This window comes from Topomyia yanbarensis, chromosome 2 (genome assembly GCF_030247195.1).
Source record: "Topomyia yanbarensis strain Yona2022 chromosome 2, ASM3024719v1, whole genome shotgun sequence".
Taxonomy (NCBI): domain Eukaryota; kingdom Metazoa; phylum Arthropoda; class Insecta; order Diptera; family Culicidae; genus Topomyia; species Topomyia yanbarensis.
In genome coordinates, this window is record NC_080671.1 from 295,378,092 (window position 1) to 295,397,623 (window position 19,532).

The window sequence follows — 19,532 nt, forward strand, 5'->3', positions numbered from 1 at the left end:
ACCTTCGGCAGCCACGTCGACTATACATGCAAGAAAGCGTCGACTACTGTTGCGGCACTATCGAGGATGATATCCAACAGCTCAAAGGTGTGCGCCAGTAGACGTAGGTTACTGGCAGGCGTTGCCGTATCTATCCGCAGGTACGGCGGCCCGTCATGATCAAGAGCACTGAGGGTAACCAGTTACCTATAGAAACTGGAGAGCACCTATCGCGTGATGTGCCTCAGAGTGATATCTGCTTACCGCACGGTATCACACGATGCATCCTGCGTGATAGCGAGCATGATGCCAGTCGGGCTGGTCATCCGGGAAGATGCCCGCGAGCGCACCAGGGTGACCTCGGTCGTCAGATGGCAGTGTGAGTGGGATAACTCCTCGAAAGGTAGGTGGACCCACCGGCTGATACCTAACATATCGAGCTGGGTGGGCAGACCCCATGGGGAAGTTCACTTCCATCTGACACAATTCCTGTCAGAAAAATAAAAAAATAGATCTGGTTGCAAGAATTACATTTTGTGCAATGTGTTCAACAGATGTCGGTAGTACAGCGTGGGCGATGATTTTTTTTAGAATTTTCTTCAAGTTGTAACGTCTGTTTGTATGTGCTGCGAAGTCTGTTACAAGAGAAACCGACAATTTGGGAAAGGAATTGTACTGTAGGATTTTTTTTAGGTACATTGGCGTCAATATTCGCCACGCCGACACACGCCGGCGCGCCGCCGCCGTTAGGGTCCAACGGCGTGACGCCGCCAACGCCGCCGGCCAAATATCTTGCTTACGCCGCCGCCGATTAAAAATGCATCGGCGCACACCTCTATAATATAAAGAAATAAATTGAATCAAATAAATTATTTGGATGAAATGATTAAAACTGAAAAAGTAGTCAGATTATTAAAATGAAGAAACTGAACAAAATAAATAAACTGGAAAAAATGAATAAAATGCATACAATGAAAACAATGAAAAATGCATACAATCAAAACAATGGGGATGAGTTTTATATTAAAGGAGTTGGCCATTGAAAATCAATAATTATGGACATTTACGACAATCAAAATGATGTGAAATTTATTAAAATACGTGCGAATTATATTTCAAGTGTTTCACCGTCTACACGTAGCTCATCAAGTTCGTGGTTGGCGAGCCATTGTGTATAAGTGCAAAGTGTACTAAGAATGTAATATGCATTTCCACAATTATATTGAACATAACCAGCCATGGAGTCATAGTTTGGCGAAATGTGAGAGGCACAATTGCACCATTAGGTGGATTAAAACGGGTTTTTTAAAGTGTCATTCATCCCATAAGAAATTTAATTGCGACGAATTGTGCACCGAATAGCACTATGAATCTTGCTGCGAGGAAAAGTAATCGACGCGTTTCCTTTGGAAAAGCACGAAAATATTGTTATAACGTTTGTTAATTAAAACTGAAAAAGTAGTCAGATTATTAAAATGAAGATACTGAACAAAATTAATAAACTGGAAAAAATGAATAAAATGCATACAATGAAAACAATGAACAATGCATGATGTTTTTGAAAACCCCATCTTCTGAGAAAAGGCTAATAAATATGCAATGGACTTTCTAGGGCTTTCCATGTTTTTGGTTTTATTCTTTTTGTGTTCATGCTTCTTTACCTGACGAATTCAAAGTTTACTGTTTGGCCACATATTCCCGAAAAAAAGATTTATGTACAGAAAAGAATTTACTGGTCCAGTATTTTACCGCGCAATTGAATATAGTAAAATGAGACAAGGTCACATGTGCTTTCAAGCCCCTTGAACAGAGAACGACAGGGAGAATGCGATTCGTGAATGAGAAAGGTAGATATTTCAAAGTTTTTATTTGCATTGAAGTAAATAGTGTGAAATGTATAGGCTATGTCGATAGCATAAAAGCCGTGCATTCAGTTGATTGCAATGCAGTCTCTTTCCATTCATCTTTATAGCTTTCATATTGTTTCGTTCGGAATTCTCGTGCAGGAAATATGGATAAATAAGTCCTATACAGACCATTACTGTGGGTGGGTACTTTGGGAGACTTCTTTTCCTGGATCTAATTTGTGGATATTTTTGGTCTTTGATCCGTTATTTTTCATTAAAGTTCGTACCAATACAACGAATGTGCAGCTGATACAACTCATGGTTCATTCGCCTGCGCAACGTTCCGTCGTCCATCTGCACCCTACCATGGATGGTACGCAACACCTTTCGTTCGAAAACTCCAAGGGCGCGTTCGTCCTCCACGAGCATAGTCTAGATCTCGTGGCCGTAGAGGACCAACGATCTAATCAGCGTCTTGAAGATAAGCAACTTCGTGCGGCGGCGAATTTTGTACGACCGGAGCGTCCTCCGGAGTCCAAAGTAGGCACGATTTCCCGCTAAGATCCGTCTCAGAATTTCTCTGCTGTTATCATTGTCGCCGGTTACCATTGAGCCCAAATACATGAATTCGTCGACCATCTCGATTTCGCCACCGTCAATCCGAACTCGGGTGGGAGGTTCACATTGTCGTCTCTAGAACCTCTTCCTCTCATGTATTTTGTCTTCGAAACGTTGATGGCAATTCCAATCCTGCTGGCTTCAGCTTTCAGTCTTTGAGCATATATTTTATTTAAAATTCAATAGAGATACGAATAGTTTAAATATCGCACGTGGAATGTCTCTTGAAAATGTCCATCGTCAAATTTTCATATTACCCAGTTAAGCCAAATATTTTTCTGATATAGCCATGAATTTCCTTAAGTATAGTGTAGATACAGGCTTTGAATACAATTGAATTAAAGTTGAGTTGATGTAGCAGCAGACAAAAAATAGTTTTGTTTTCTCAAACCTTCGCAATTACAATTAATAAATATTTCAGTTTGGCAGAAGATCTTATCACACAACTTAGAAATGGATACAGAAATAGCTAGATAGATGCGATAGAAGAGAGACAGAGAGAAAGAGAGAGAGATAGTGAGAGATGGGGGGGGGGGGCGTGTGAGGAATGGCAAATGATGGTTAATGCAGTGACATTATTTTTATAGGTATATTATTATGATATATTGATTCTTACATTCTTATCATAAATAATGTAAGTAGTAATTTTTGCGCCATAACCAGTATAACCTAAATCTTGCAAAAGAGCTAAATTTTCGCTAGATTTTTGGGCTTCAAACATACAGTTGCTTTCGGTGACGCCACAAGTATAATTATATTAGAAATCTTTTATCTCACTACTAGGTGAATTACTTGTTGATCTGTGTATTGATATACCATCCAAGATTTACCTCATGATTGAACGCAATGCCTAATCCAAGGAATAAATACTATAACTCACTGTTTCTTTATCAACACAATATTTTGTCTTTGAAGTGAACTTATATATTGATTTTTGAGAAATAGTTCATTTATTATAAAGGTAATTCACCAAATGTTCTCAATATCGAATTCCTTAAATCACTTAGATGTGTTTTCATTCCTAGATATTCAAAATTGGTTAAGTTTTGCCCCTAAAACACCAGTAAAGCAATACTCTGTATGAACAATCTCATTTTAATTAGTGGAAATTGGTAAGCGAGGACTGAAAATACAAAATGTTTGATATCTCCGCCGCTCGTGCACGGATTTAGACAATCAATAGCTTGTTAGAAAGGTAATTTACAAGCTTTCTATTTATGTGCAGTTTGTGGGACGATATTGTATTGTTCGAAAGTTATTTGCAAAAACCATGCTGTGTTTTGACAAAATCGTCCATATCTCAGAAAGTAAACAACATATTGAAAACCAAAAATAATAGTGTCAAATGGCAACGTTAGGCCTTTCATTTGAAACTAATTTCATTAAGATCGGTTCAGCCATTGCTGAGATAATTTTTTTTATATTATTTTCTATTTGATTATATTGTTTGCATTACATTTCTAATTTAGTATATTGGGTGTTCAGCCACAAGTGGTGACTTTTCATCCCTAAAGTTTACATGATTCAGTTAATTATTATTAAGTTATAACATGCTTTCGCAGTTAAGTATTTTTTTTTCAGTAGGATGTTTTAAACCTACTTGTCTTCTGAATAAGGAGCTAAACAAATCTTATAAACTAACTTATAAACTATAAAGAGAGCTAATCGTTGCAATTGAAGATTGCAACGATTTTTGTCGGAAGTTGCTTATAATACTGTTCGTCATAATTTCTAATGTTTCTATGTTTGAAAGTCTGTGCAACTCATTTGTGTTAAACCAGGGAGGACGCTTCAAAATCATTTTCAGAATTTTATTCTGAATCCTTTGAAGCGTTTTCTTCCTAGTAGCACAACAACTTACCCAGATTGGAACTACATATAGCATTGCCGGTCTAAATATTTGTTTATAAATTAATAGTTTGGTCTTTAGGCAGAGCCTAGAATTCCTATTTATAAGAGGGTGTAAACATTTTATATATTTGTTGCATTTTGTTTGGATTCTTTCAATGTGATCCTTAAAAGTGAGTTTTTTTTATCGTAAATCAAACCGAAGTATTTAACTTGATCTGTCCACGTTAAATTCAAACCATTAAATTTAATAATATGGTTATTATTTGGTTTAAAAGAAGAAGCTCTTGGCTCTTGCGGAAACACACTCAATTGTGTTTTTGCCGCATTAGTGTAAATTTTCCATTTTTTCAGGTAATCATTGAAAATATTCAAGCGCCATAACCAGTTTCAGTCGACTGCAGATAATACGAAGACTTCTCCCAGTGGCAGAGATGCTAGTATCATCACAGAAAAGTGACTTTTTACAGCCTGTAGGTAGATTAGGAAGATCAGAGGTAAAAATATTGTATAGTATTGGTGCGACGCTTGATCCTTGAGGGACGCCTGCTTTAACGGGTAGCTTATTAGATTAACAATTCTGATAAGAAACCTGTAGGGTACGGTTAGTAAGATAATTTTTAATTATCTTTATTATGTAAATTGGAAAATTGAAATCCCACATTTTGGCAATTAAACCTTTGTGCCAAACACTGTCGAAAGCTTTTTCGATGTCTAGAAGAGCAACTCCAGTGGAATAGCCCTCTGAGATATTTGCCTTTATCATGTTAGTTACTCTCACAAGTTGATGAGTAGTTGAATGTCCAATACGAAATCCAAACTGCTCAGGAAGAAAAATAGAATTCTCATTGATATGTGACATCATTCTAGTTAGGATGAGATTTTCAAATAATTTACTAATAGAAGAGAGTAAGCTAATTGGTCGATAGCTAGATGCTTCTGCTGGGTTTTTATCTGGCTTCAAAATAGGAATAATCTTGGCATTTTTCCATCTTTCAGGGAAGAATGCTAATTCAAAACATTTGTTGAATATTTTGACCAAGTATCTCATGGTGATTTCGGGAAGGTTTTTAAGAAGAATGTTGAAAATTCCATCACAACCTGGAGCTTTCATATTTTTTAACTTTTTCATGATGGATTTGATCTCATCATAGTTTGTTTCAACAACATCGTCTAGAGACAATACTTGATTTGAAACGTTTTCATATTTTTATAAGACTTCGGTTTCAATAGGACTCACAACGTTGAGATTAAAATTATGGACGCTGGAAGATATAAATGATACCAAGATTAATTTCAACTTCGATTCCCAAACTCTCGATCACCTTGGTGTCAAGAGACGGCGTAACAGAATGTTTGATCCTGCGATTAAACGCTATTGCGATACATCCGCCGAATCCAACAATTCGATTAAATCGATGAACAACAAAATTAGTTACTCTTCAATTTAATATTTGGTTTTAAAAAAGTTTCGGTCACAATGGCTATATGCACATTATGATAAATTTAAATGGATTTTTAAAGTCATTGTTAAACTTTAATTTCATTACAATTTTGTTAGCAAATTCCCAACCCGCTTGAAAAGCTTCAAACATGGAGGTAGAATTTAACATGGCAATCATCATAGGTAACATAGCCTCCTGTAGGTATTTTAATTTTTCTTCCGTTACGCTACCTAGATACATTGGACTAAAGGAAGCGTTGGAAGACGAGATTGAGGACGTGGTAGTTGTAGCCGTTATTTTGGCATTGCTACCTGCCACTGAAGTATAAGATGACACACCATTGTAGGATGGTGTGACAGAGGTAGAAGAAGTTGTTAATCTATTTTGAATCGGATTAACACGTTTGGGCGTGTTTTCTTGAAGTGTACCTGAAGAAGTAGGTACATTTTTTATTTGTTGTTTTTGTTGTCTAGAACGAGAATTTATAATTTTTTCTCGAACAGGACAACCCCAGAAATTCGATTTATGATTTTCGCTACAATTAGCGCATTTGAAACTTTTTGTGGTTTTATTCACCGGACAAGTATCTTCGGTGTGCGATTTATCACCACAGATCATACATTTGGAATCCAAATGACAATTTTTTGTGCCGTGCCCAAAGCCTTGGCATCTACGACACTGGGTCAGATTAATGGATAATTCCAGAGCGTACTGGCGTGTCATCTCCGGTAGCCTTTCTCTTCATAAGAATAACTTGTGAAGGAGAAAAGCCAAGTAAATTTTTCAATTCGTTGGATATTTCATCCAAACTTTGACCTTGAGGTAGCCTTTTTAAGGCAGCCTTGAATGGTCTATCTGTCTTGAAATCATATGAATAATATAAATTATATATAAATAAAATTTATATAACTTCTCCGTAAGATACTGGAGTAGTCGTTTGTGACCAATCAATTCCTCCGCTGTAACTCGACATTCTCCTCTTCGGCCAATCTGAAAAGAGACTTTTACGTCCGGAAGGAACGTCGAAAGCTCAGTTCGAAAGGCTTTGACGTCGGAGATCATCACTGTTATAGGTGGAGGTGATTGCGTTTTCTTCTCATTTGCATTATGCGCAATGCGAGGAAATTTAGAAATTTCATCAGCTTCACATTCGGATAAAACATCGAATGAGTTGCTGCAGTCAATTGAATTTTCGGGTGGAGAAGATACCCCTTTCCGTTTAGCTTTAATTTTTGGCACAAGGCCTTTCTGGGAGGACCCAGGCATGTTGGAAGAATTAAATATTTCTTTAGGCTGAATTGTTCTTGAAAAATGTTTTAGTCTTGAAAAAGACTGATTGAGTAGAAAAAGTAGGTAGTCTTGAAAAAGAGTAATTGTCGAAAAAATATAGGTAGTCTTGAGAAAGACTGATCGAGCGAAAATATAGGTAGCCTTGAGAAAGACTGTTGCTGTTGAAAAACTCTAGGTAAACCAGGAGCTATCAAGATTTGTGACCGGTTCGAACGAAGGTTCAAGCCGGTATGATTGCTGAGATAATTACATGACATTTTGTACATACATACACACACACACATATACAGACATTGTCTCAATTTGTCGAGCTGAGTCGATTGGTATATGAGACTCGGCCCTCCGGGCCTCGGAAAAAGTTTTCAAAGTTTGAGCGAATCCTATACATTTCTTTTGTAAGAAATTAGGGTTGCACATCGGTTTTTGGAGGCGAATTCCGTGTCTTCGTTCAGGTAAATCCTAATTCGCGCTGAAGAATCCATTGGATTATTTTGCAATTTTGCGTTGCCCTTTTCTTAACCAGGAATCTTCCAGCACCCAGCCCTCATCATCCTCGGGTTGCAGGCCCTAATTGTTAAGGAGGGCCCCTCTTGGCGTTGACAAATATTATTTTAAAAGTGCCATTTGGGTTTTCTTTACCCCATTGAATCTTCGCTTCAAAAGATTAATGTTCCTCACAAAGATTCTCGAAAGAAACTGAAGTGTGATTTCACACCCGTGTTTGTTTACTGAGAAGCAGAGCAAAGCTCGCTCGGGTGGTTATCCTTCACAGCGAGAGTGGTTGGTGCTTTTGGATTCTTTGTGAATATCCGAGCAAGCGAAGTACTACAGCTAACTAAATCAACAAAACTGTTAACAAATGCAAAAACATACAACTAAATGTGAACGGCACAGAAAGGTGGAGTGCTTTACAAAAACATGGCACTCTACGGTGAATGTGAAGAAAATAAGATATTTTTCCTCCTAGTGCTACGAGCTACATAAGAAATTGCACAGTGCATATTTATTTGTTCTTAAGCGTATATAATAAAAAGCAATGGAAGCGCTCCAAAATTCAGTCGAGTGATCACTTTAATTCGAAATTCTAATTGATTTCAACGCATACCCATGTGTCTCTTGAAGTCTATCCCCTGCTCAGTAAAACCCTGCCGGTCAAAGTGCCTTTAGAGGCGGTAAATCTACCTCTATTTGAGAGCTCAATTGGTCAAATGAGTCATCAAAAACTCTTGATATACCAAAAGAATTCGAAATTAATCCCAAAATTTAAATTTTAATATATTTGGTTTGCCGTTCATTGTTACAAAATCTATAAAAAATCATATTCAGATACGAGATGATACCGAAACATTTTTGTAAAGGGGTCATACTCAGATGACGTAGCTTTTTTCCGCGATTTTCGACTACCAATTCCACCTTGCAAAGAGGCGACGCGGGATGGAAAAATACGTTTTACAATTCTTTTCTTCTACTCGCGATGTCTAAAATTGAGCACTTTTTGGGAATATATTGTAAAGCATCTACTCAATGGATTCAGAAACTTTTTTTATTTGGAAGATACATGTTTTGACTCTTCAATATTAATTTTGATGACGAAAAGAAAAATCTCTCGCGACCTTGGAACTTCATTGATGACATCGATTTTGAAACTGATGGGTCCCGCTTAAGTAAAGTTTTGACAAATTGGGTTATCTGTAATCAGAAAACTCATATTTTTTATAATCATAGTTACGTTGGCTATTTTTAGACCAGAGGAATTTCTTTTATTTTGTAAAAGTTATGTAACGATTTGGGAAAATTTCCAATATTTACGTTATGTATCGTTCAAATTAAGTGTTCCTGCTGATTTCGAAGAAGTAATCACATCTCAAGATTTCTGGCCAAGCGGTGTGACACTTGCTCCTTTTTTAGAGCACAACTCCAAGCAATCAGCGCAACGCAGACTGAATCCGTCCCTTCCCCCACCCCCTCGTCTGAAAGCCATTCGCAACAGAAACACTCTTGTGCAATCACCACAATCTCCAGCAATTATAACACGGCTAATTCGTCAATCATACCCCCGCTCCCCAATGTACCATCAGCCGATTTCAGTTTCACACCAAGCACACCAATTCCAGACAACCCTAGTTTAGACATATACTACCAGAACACAGGCGGCCTGAATACCTGTGTAAGTGCGTACTGTCTTGCTTGCTCTGACAGTACTTACGATCTGTATTTGTTCACCGAAACTTGGTTGAACAGTAACACACTATCGAAGCAAATTTTTGGTAGCTCTTACACGGTGTACAGGCAGGATCGCAACGATCAGAATAGTTCCAAGGTGAGAGGAGGAGGTGTTTTGATAGCATGCCGCTCAAAATTCAAATCTCGTCTGGTGCCTCTCTCTAATGTCACCTGTAACGTCGAACAGCTCTGGGTCGCTCTTTCGCTCCAACATTACACGCTCTATGTCTGTGTTATTTATATTCCGCCCGATCGAGTGAATGATTTAGATATAATTGATCAGCATCTGAACTCTCTTTCCCTGATTACGAAACAAATATATATACAGGATAATTATTGTTGGCGATTTTAACTTTCCAGGAATAAAATGGACCAGTAATTCGTCCAGTTACTTGTACCCTGATGCAAACTGCTCTTCACAAACTGTTTCTTCTCGGAGGCTTTTGGACGACTACAATACCGCTGGTGTGATTCAATTGAATAATTGTTACAACAGCAACAATCGCCTGCTTGATCTCTGCTTTGTCAGTCAGGAGTTCGCCGGTACTTGTGCAATCACCGCTGCACCTTCACCGCTTGTTAAAACTTGTCGCCATCACCCCCCTCTCCATATCACTATTCAGAATTGCTCGCCTGTTATCTTCAATGAAGTCTGTGAATCTACTTACTACGATTATAAAAATGGAAATTTCGAAGCATTGAACAGGTTTCTGTTAGGGTTGGACTGGCACTCTCTCGTATCCAATGGCAATTGTAATTCTTCTGCCACGCTATGGACGCATATTGTATCTTATGCAATTGATCAGTTTATTCCTAAAAAGACACGCCGTGAACCCATGCATCCACCTTGGTCCAACCCAACTTTAAAACGATATAAATGCACCAAACGGACAGCACTCAGGAAACTGGCGAAGCATCCCACCCTTCATCTGAGATCATATTACATACAGCTGAACAATCGTTACAAGCGACTGAACAAGACACTTCACTATGCTTACCTACGTCGCATTCAGAATAGTCTTAAAATAAATCCAAAATTGTTTTGGAACCACGTTAACGAGCAGAGGAAAGAATCCGGATTACCCGCTCAGATGTCACTTGACGGTTCATATGCATCAACCTTGTCTGGAATATGCAGCTTATTCCGTGAACATTTCAGTAGTGTGTTTACCAAAGAAACTTTAACTAGCCATAAAATTTTGGCTGCAACCAGAAATATTCCTCCCCATTCTCCCATTGGGCCCCACCCCCTCATCACAACTGCCATTGTCAACACGGCATGTTCTGAATTGAAGTCATCGTCGAGCGCCGGACCCGATGGAATTCCATCTATAGTGCTGAAGAAATGCATAAGCAGTCTCCTCGTACCATTATCAATACTATTCAATACCTCTTTGCGTTCGGGAATTTTCCCTGATTCATGGAAACATTCTTACATTTTTCCCGTGTTTAAAAAAGGGAACGAATGCCTTACATCAAACTATCGCGGGATAGCTGCCTTATGTGCAGTATCTAAGCTATTTGAAATTATTGTGCTCCAATTCATCACTCACAACTGCTCTAGATACATATCTGATACCCAGCATGGTTTTATGCCCAAACGGTCAACTTCAACAAACCTTGTTTGCTATACATCTTTCATCATCAAGTCCTTACAAGCACGACTTCAGGTTGACAGCATATATACCGATTTCTCTGCTGCTTTCGATCAGATAAATCACCAGATAGCAATGGCCAAGTTCGATAGGCTTGGGTTCAATGGTTCCTTTCTGACTTGGATCCAGTCATATCTGACTGGTCGTGACATGACTGTGAAAATTGGAGACTGCTCAACCATGCCATTCGAAGTGACCTCTGGGGTCCCACAGGGAAGTCATCTTGGACCCTTTATATTTTTACTCTATCTAAATGATTTAAACTTTTCATTGGAGTGCTTTAAGTTGTCATTCGCCGACGACTTTAAACTATTTCATCTAATCAAAGATTCTGAAGATACCGATTTTCTGCAGACACAGTTGGATATTTTTTCAAATTGGTGCAGCGTAAATAGGATGGTATTGAATCCTTCAAAATGTTCCGTTATCTCTTTCTCCCGCAAACGCACGATAATTAAATATGACTACAAGATTTCGCAAACTATTCTCAAGCGAGAGTCATCCGTAAAAGACTTGGGGATTCTACTAGACTCTAAAATGAATTTTAAGGATCACATAGAATATACAATTTCCAAGGCCTCTAAGTTACTGGGGTTTATTTTTCGTGTTTCGAAGAACTTCGACGATATATACTGCTTAAAGGCACTTTACTGTGCTCTGGTTCGTTCAACGCTTGAATATGGTGCTGTTATTTGGGCACCATATTACCAAATCGATATCCAGCGTATAGAAGCTATTCAACGCAAATTTATTCATTTCGCACTTCGTCGACTTCCATGGAGAGATCCACTAAACCTCCCGAGTTACCAGGACCGCTGTCAACTTATTAATCTCGACCTGCTGTCCGTTCGACGAGATGTCTCTAAAGCTGTTTTCATTGCTGATCTGCTACAATCACGAATTGATTGCTCTAATCTCCTACAATATGTGGATTTCAATATTCAACCTCGTAGTCTTCGATTTCATCCTTTTTTAAGAATACCTTATGCCAGGACCAATTACGGGTATAATGAGCCATTTGCTAGTATGTGTCGTCTATTCAATCGTTGTTCTAATGTCTTTGATTTTCACTTGTCCCGAGATGTTGTAAAGCGATTGTTCCATAATACCCTGTCATATCGATAATAATCTCAGTGTTAGTTTGTAAGCTTAAATATTGTACTCGTAGTATTAGTTATAGTGAATCGTTTATATGTATCATTTGGATGTTTGTAATCTGTTGGTACAAAAGATGAGGAGGTTTTATGCCTGCTGGAGAGCGAGATTGAAAGGATTTCAGCTCCAGCGGGCTTTTCCCTGCTCCCAAATAAAACAAATAAATTTTTTGGCCTATTAAGAGCCATAAAAATGGAACAAGTTGACATTTTGGAAATCCCTCTCGACCAAATATAGCGGTATATTTTCTGATGAATTGGAGAAAAAATTATTGAAATCGGACCAGTACTTCTATGAAAAGTCTTACTTGACCGCTTAAAAACACTACTTTCGGGAAAACGCGTTTAAAGATAAAGTATGTTGTATAACTCGATAGTAGTAACTTACTAGATAATCTCCTATACTGGGTCCGCAGCGCTCACCTTCCTCATCACGAAAATGTTCTTGGTTTTGCACATTTTGCTCTCTCTGTTGAATTCGGGCCTGTTTTTTCGCGACACCCATTTTGCGTTCAGAGCGAGTGATACGTTCACCGTCGAGTTGAGTAGCACATCTTTCAGCTTCAGTCCCCAAGGTAATTCCCATCACCTCCATAGCTTGTAAGATCGATGAAAATCCTTGGTTGAAGATACTGACTGCCAAATAAGTCACAACATTGACCACCTGCCTGCCAGAAATTGTACATGTGGGTCATTCCACGTTAGATTTATAAACAAAATTTTGATTCTTTCCAAAAAATTTTCTTGCATTCTTTAGCTAGAAATATTTGACAAGTATTTTTTGTTTTTGCTGTATATGATATTTTTATCAAGTTATTAGTTTTTGAGCTTTTGAAGTTTAATAAATTGAACATTTTTCAATCACTGATAACTCGGAAACGATTCGATATATGGAAAAAAAAACATTGAATAAAAAAAGTTGCATTTTTAAATGAGCTTACCAAAAAAAATTTACAAAAAAATATTTTTTGTTATATAATTTATGAAATTTGCAATTATTTGAAATAAATTGATTTTTTTAAAGTTGGACCAAATTTTTTTTACATATTTTTCTCTTAAAACATTAAAAATCATGTTAAAAAGATTATATAAAACTTTGGGAGTGTATATCAAAATACTTTGCGAGATATTACAATTATAAACTTAAAACAAGGCAATTTTACACTAAACGTCCAGTGGTAAACCTGTTATAATTGAAATATCTCGTAAAATACTTCAAATTCCATTTTGAAATTTTCAAATAATCTTTCTTATATACTTACGTTATAGAAAAAAATATTTCCAGGGCGGCTTAAATTTTTTTTGCTTCTAACACTTGGATTCCACCAAAAAGTCTCGAATTTGTAGAATGCGAGTCATTCCACGTCAGATTTACAACTACAATTTTAGTTCCCTCCCAGTTTTTTGCATTCTTTAGCTAAAAGCTATTTAAACGAATTTTAGGCTTTGGCTGAATTTGATTTGTTTTTCAAGTTATGAGTTTTGGAACTTTATAAAATATTTAATTAAATTTCATAAATTTAATAAAGTTGAACATTTTTCAATCCTTGATTAACTTAGAAAAGCATTAAATACAAAAAGCTGCGTTTTCGCATGATCTCACCGGAATTTTTTTTTAAATATTTGTTTTTTATGTAATTTATGTGTTCTACAAATGTTAGAAGCAAAAAATTTTTTGGGCCGCGCCGAAGATTTTTTTTTTGACTTTTCAAATAATTTATAATTATATCGAGAAGATTGTGTGAAAATTTCAGAATGGAACTCGAAGTATTTTATGAGATATTTCAATTATAACAGGCTTATCACTGGGCGTATAGTGTAAAATTACCTTGTTTTAAGTTTACAATTGCAATATCTCGCAAAATATTTTGATATCCACTCCCAAATTTTTATACAATCTTTTTAACATGATTCTTAATATTGGTTGATAAGGGTACAGAGAAGAAGAGATGAAGTCGAAACGAACCCAAGTAATAAGAAAGGATTTGTGCTCTTCAAGTGCAAAGACTGGTTTTTACCAAAAATTTTCGTCCTGGTGAGAAATTTTGGTGTTTACTCAATTTTTCTCCTTAGGGTGAAATATAGCATAGTGAATAATTCATGTTTTTATAGGATTATGAATGTTTTCGAAACCAGCATAGCGTAAAATCCAACCAAAACCCTTGTTCGAAATTTGATCCATGTTTCTCATTTTTTTCCATTTTTTAATCCCACATGGATTTTTTTTGTTAAAATTTTATTGATCTATTTTTTCAAGTTGTAGATTGTATTTGTATTTCTTCAATTGAACGATTCTGCCTTTTTATCTATTTGCATACTTTTATTTTATCCATCTTTTTACGTTCCTTACTTTTGCTTTTTTTCTATTGCTATCACAATCACTTACTTTAGTTTATAGTTATTTAATTTTATTCGCATTTTTTCGAGAAAATTCTGCTTTCTTTATTTTATTTTTCTTATTGTTTCATATTTTAATACCCTGCTTTTTTATTTGTTTCTTTTGTCATTCCATCTAATTTTTAGAATTTGTCTATTTACTACAGTTATTCTTGTAATGGCCTTTTTCTATTTCCTTTTTTCATATTTTTTTTGCATTTCCAAAAGCAATTTTACTTATTCAAATTCATTCAAATTTGTCTTGTTGTTTAATTTATGCCTTTCTCCTATTTTCTTCCTCATTTTCTAGTTTTTAGCTTTCCATTTTTCCTAGTTTTATTTATTCCCATTGTTCATTGAATATAATTTTCTTTATTTTTTATAGGGTAAGGTGGGGCAAATCCGACCGTTGGGTAAACCCGACTCCCCTCTGTTACCGAAAATCAGAAGCACTACGCAAACTAATATCAATGTTGTCGTGTAGAGCATCGAAAATAATCTTAATGGTGGTATGACAGCATTTTATTAGTCTACATTGAGATGCTCATACGACAAAAAGTGTGTTTTTACAACTTTTGATTTGACTTTTGTGCATTATTAACTACAGGATATTTCTGATTGTTAAAGTGACTGCATAATAAATGTAAGTGGATTTAAATTCTTTTATTTAAGTCCTACAAAGTGCATAGATGAATTTAGTTCAACCTTTTTCATATATTTTTTAATTGCATCGTAATGAAAAATGACGCGGTGGGGCAAATCCGACCTCTAAATATTGGGGTAAATCCGACCGCTTTTTTGCTAAGAAAATTTTTATTTATCAAATTGAAATATATTTTTACTGTTATTATTTATTATTTTCATGCAAAATGGTTCATAATTACAAACGAAAGACACAAAAAACGTGATGATTATAGTATTCGTCAAGCAATTGCTCCGATGCAAATGGGAATATCATTACGTGCTACTGCTCGTGATTTTAGCATTCCAAGATTGATATTGAGCTCCATTTTCTTCATGTTACAATACAATAACACAACATTGATTGATTTATCATTGAAAACCCATAAAATTTGAGTAATATCTGTACTAAATCAACCAAAAACATAGGGGGTCGGGTTTACCCCACCATTTTTGAAAACAGCAAAAATGAAGATTTTTGTAAAACGCTTGTATCTCAAGATATTCCGAAGATCCAAATAATATGCTATATACAGAAAGTTGCACAGGAGTCTAACCTTTAATTTGGTATATAAAACGCCTTGATTCGATGTAAAATGAGAATTTTACAGCCAAAACCATTTACTAGGTCGGATTTGCCCCACCTTACCCTAATTTTTTCTTAAAATTAATTTTCGTTATTGTTATTTCTTCATGTTTTCCATTTAATTTATTTTGAAAGTACTTTTTCTGTTGACCCTCTTCCTATACGTTGATTTTTTTTATTTCCCTAAAAAATATTTGATTTATCTTTTCTTGACACTATGCGCACTTTTTCTTAACTTTACATTTAGTTCGTTGTTTGAATTTATTTCAAATTTCATTTATAGTGCTTTTTATATTCTTTAAATAATATCCATTTTATTATTTTTTTTCGTGTTAATTTCTCCATTTTTTTGGCTTTTTCTACTATATTTTGTTTTCCATTTTGTTTGTTTGCTCCGTTTTTGTCCAATACTTCAATACAGTTTTTCGAAATTTTCTGGTTCTTTCATTTTTTTTAATTTCTCTATGGTTATTTTATTCTTGTCATTTATATTTACTCCTCTTGTTTTATGTATTCTTAACGTTTTATTTGTCTTGTTTTATGTTAAATAAATTTTTTATTCTTGATTTATCGAGTTTTCCAGTTTTATGCATTTTTTATATTAATGTTTGTATTCTTTTAGTAGTTTTTTTTTCATTTTCATTGATTCTTAAATTTTTTTCTATTTTCTTATCGATTTTTCATTATTTTCACCATTTGTTCAATAACGTTCGACTTTTTTAATTTTCTCAATATATTTTTCTAGTTTCCTGTTTTCCTTTATCAATTTTGTATATGTTTTGTTTTGGTTTTTCTCGATTGAACATTTGTTGATTTTGTTGTTTTTGGCACTTTTGTATATTCTTTTAATATATAGTTTGCCTATTGTTTTTTTATCTTTTGCCGTTGATCGCCGTTTAAATATTTTTAAATTTTGTGATTACTACATTTTTAATCTTGCCATTTCCTTACTTTTATAAATACTATTGACAAAAATGGCGCTTTTCAAAGTCACCGAAACTGTCGAAGAGGTATTAAAAACTCCCAAAGTACAAAAACTCTACGTTTTTTTCTTTATTGGCACTACAAACAACTGGAGCAAAATACTGGTACATAAACATAAAATTTCAGTGCACTACACATAATATCAGTGAACTCCAATGGATTTCAAACATTGACTTTTTTGTAGTCAGGCAATAGACAGTGGTGGGGGCCCGTACGTTGGACCCCCCAGGTGCGTATTTTCTATCTGCGGCCCTGATTATGATTGATATTGAGTCGCCATTTGTAAACACTTTTTGTCGTGAAATACTAATTATAGAAACTATTCTAAACAAAGGAACATACAATAAATTTCTACTGCTCACTGTTATCTATACGCTATGAGATTAGTATAGAACATGGTGGAATTATTTGGTACATAAATTGTGATGAATTAGTTGTTTTTGTTTATTTAGCAATTGGCATTTTTTGCTAGAATAGCATTATTATGAGAGCGAAGCTATACGATTATCAATTTTATCGCTATATTCACCACTAAATTAGAAGCGCATGTTCTTCATGATTGAGAAAGTGTTTACAATGCGCAGGGGGTGTATATATCCATCTAGCAAATATATGCCATGAATGTCGTTCTCTACATTCATTTTGAACCGCTGCTATGAAATTTATTTGCAACAGTTCCAACGCAACGGATGACGAAAGTTAGACACACGGGCCATGCACATACATTTGCAACTGTCAGTGAACCAAACCAAACTACGGCACCAAGCCGAATAACCGAACTTTCACGAACATTCAACAGGCACGCTTAGCAGCATGAACGTTTTTGCTTTTCTCTCGTCCGTTTACATGCACAGCAGCTGTAGTCAAACTTGCACCGATGCTGTTGTGTTGATTTTTTCCCGAACTTTCTCATAAAAATGACATTCGAAATGACTTCTTCCAGTCCTGGTGGCCGAAAACAAAACTGCTGTGTGGCGGCAGTCACGCACACCAAAGACATTACATTCATTAAACGACATTCATACGTATACCAACCATGAAATTTCCTGCTCGGGCAGCAGCGTGAAAGTTTGTAAGCTTATGACGTTCATAAAAAAATGTCACGTTTCCAGCCAACGTCATATCACAATTGGATTCATGTCGTCGAGATCGCAAAATGTCTGTATGTATGTATGTGTGTGTCATATGTCACTCAATTTTCGCAGAGATGGTTGAACCGATTTACACAAACTTAGCGGTATAACGCTCCCATAAGACGCTATTGAATTTTTAGTTGATCGGACTTGCGGTTTCGGAGTTACGGATTGAAGAGTGCGGTCACACAGCAAATTCCCACATAAACTGGTAACCCTTTGATGTCCGAATGATGTAATACAAATTCAAATACGTTCAACATTACTTGGATTTGCGGGTCTAGATCACCAATGACCAATCAAAGTAGTTTTGACCACATTGGTCATCTACAACGGATCTTGATGCCCCCGGGGAACTCATCAAGTTCCCGAGCTAATGTCACACCTATTTTCCAGCAAACTCTTAACCGATTTCGACAAACTTGATTTCAAATGAAAGATATAATACCCCCAATGACTGCTATTGATTTTTTTTTTCAGTTCTGAGTTACAGGTTGGTTATTGTGGTCACATAGTAATTTCTCATATGAACCGGTACAATCGTAATACCTCATAGGTTTAAAACCTATTGAAATGAACATCAAATTACTTCGATTCGCAGGCCTATATCACTGATGCTGAATCAAAGATTATTGGAATATATTGTCCACTATCGATAATTCTGGAAGTTCCGGGTTCCGGACATATTTCAGATCTAAAGCGACTTCGGTGATGACTGAACCAATTTTCATTAAACTAGTCTCAAATGGAAGGTATAATATAAAGTTCGGTGTTGAACTCTTCATCTACTCCTCCACCTGCTACCTCTCACCCCCCCCCCCCCTCTCAGACCTACCTCCTTCCTGCATTCCCTTTATCCCTCCCGTATATTAAAATAAGTTATGTGGTTCCCGACGCATCCTCCACCTCGCACTAATTATATCCCTTCCCCTCTCCACCATGAAGTTAACATGAAGACAACATTGAACTCACGCTGATTAAGCTATATAAATATTATATTTTTGTTTGTTTCAAGCATGTCAGTGTCGACATGTTGCTTATCAGGTTCGTGAGAGTCGTGCACTTATATATGCTTATCAAGTATGATAAGAATGTATTAGACATTTCCACAATGTTATATTGAACGTAACCAGGCATTAAATCATAGTTTGGATAAATGAGAAAGGCACAATTGCACCACTAGGTGGATTAAAACAGGTTTTTAAATGCAATACATGCAAAAGTTCTGCTCCAAAATTACAGTTCTTGAAAGAAAAATGCCAATGGATGTTTTATGCATTGGCATAAACTCGAAAGTGACATTTCTCTCCAGCATGATTTTTTCACATTTCGGACCCTTCCACAATAATTTAGATAACACATTACAAAGAAACCTTTTCAAACACGTAACATGCCTAATATCAAATCAGATAAACTAACTGAATAAATACAAAATAACGCAATTGTATATTTAAATCCAATTTGAAAATGTCCACCAAGAGGAACCGGCTATCTTTGAAATATTAAACGTTTTCGATGATATTTTTTAAAACTGGATTCTTTTTAATTTTAAACATTTGGATTGAACTAATGATATTGAAAGTTAACAGACAACCAAAGGAATGTAATTCTTGCATCAAACCAAACAAGTGCAGAGAAACTACAGTGCAAATTAGGTTAGTTACCCTAATTCCATATTTTGCGCTAGAATCAACTGAAAAAATTGTATCAACT

At 35.9% G+C, this 19,532-nt stretch overlaps 1 protein-coding gene across 8 annotated transcripts in view; it reads left to right on the forward strand.

Moving 5' to 3' along the window:
• LOC131683301 (protein sex-lethal-like) overlaps window positions 1–19,532 on the forward strand; it is an 814,973-nt gene that overhangs the window by 422,723 nt on the left and 372,718 nt on the right. The gene's annotated exons all lie outside the window — the stretch shown is intronic.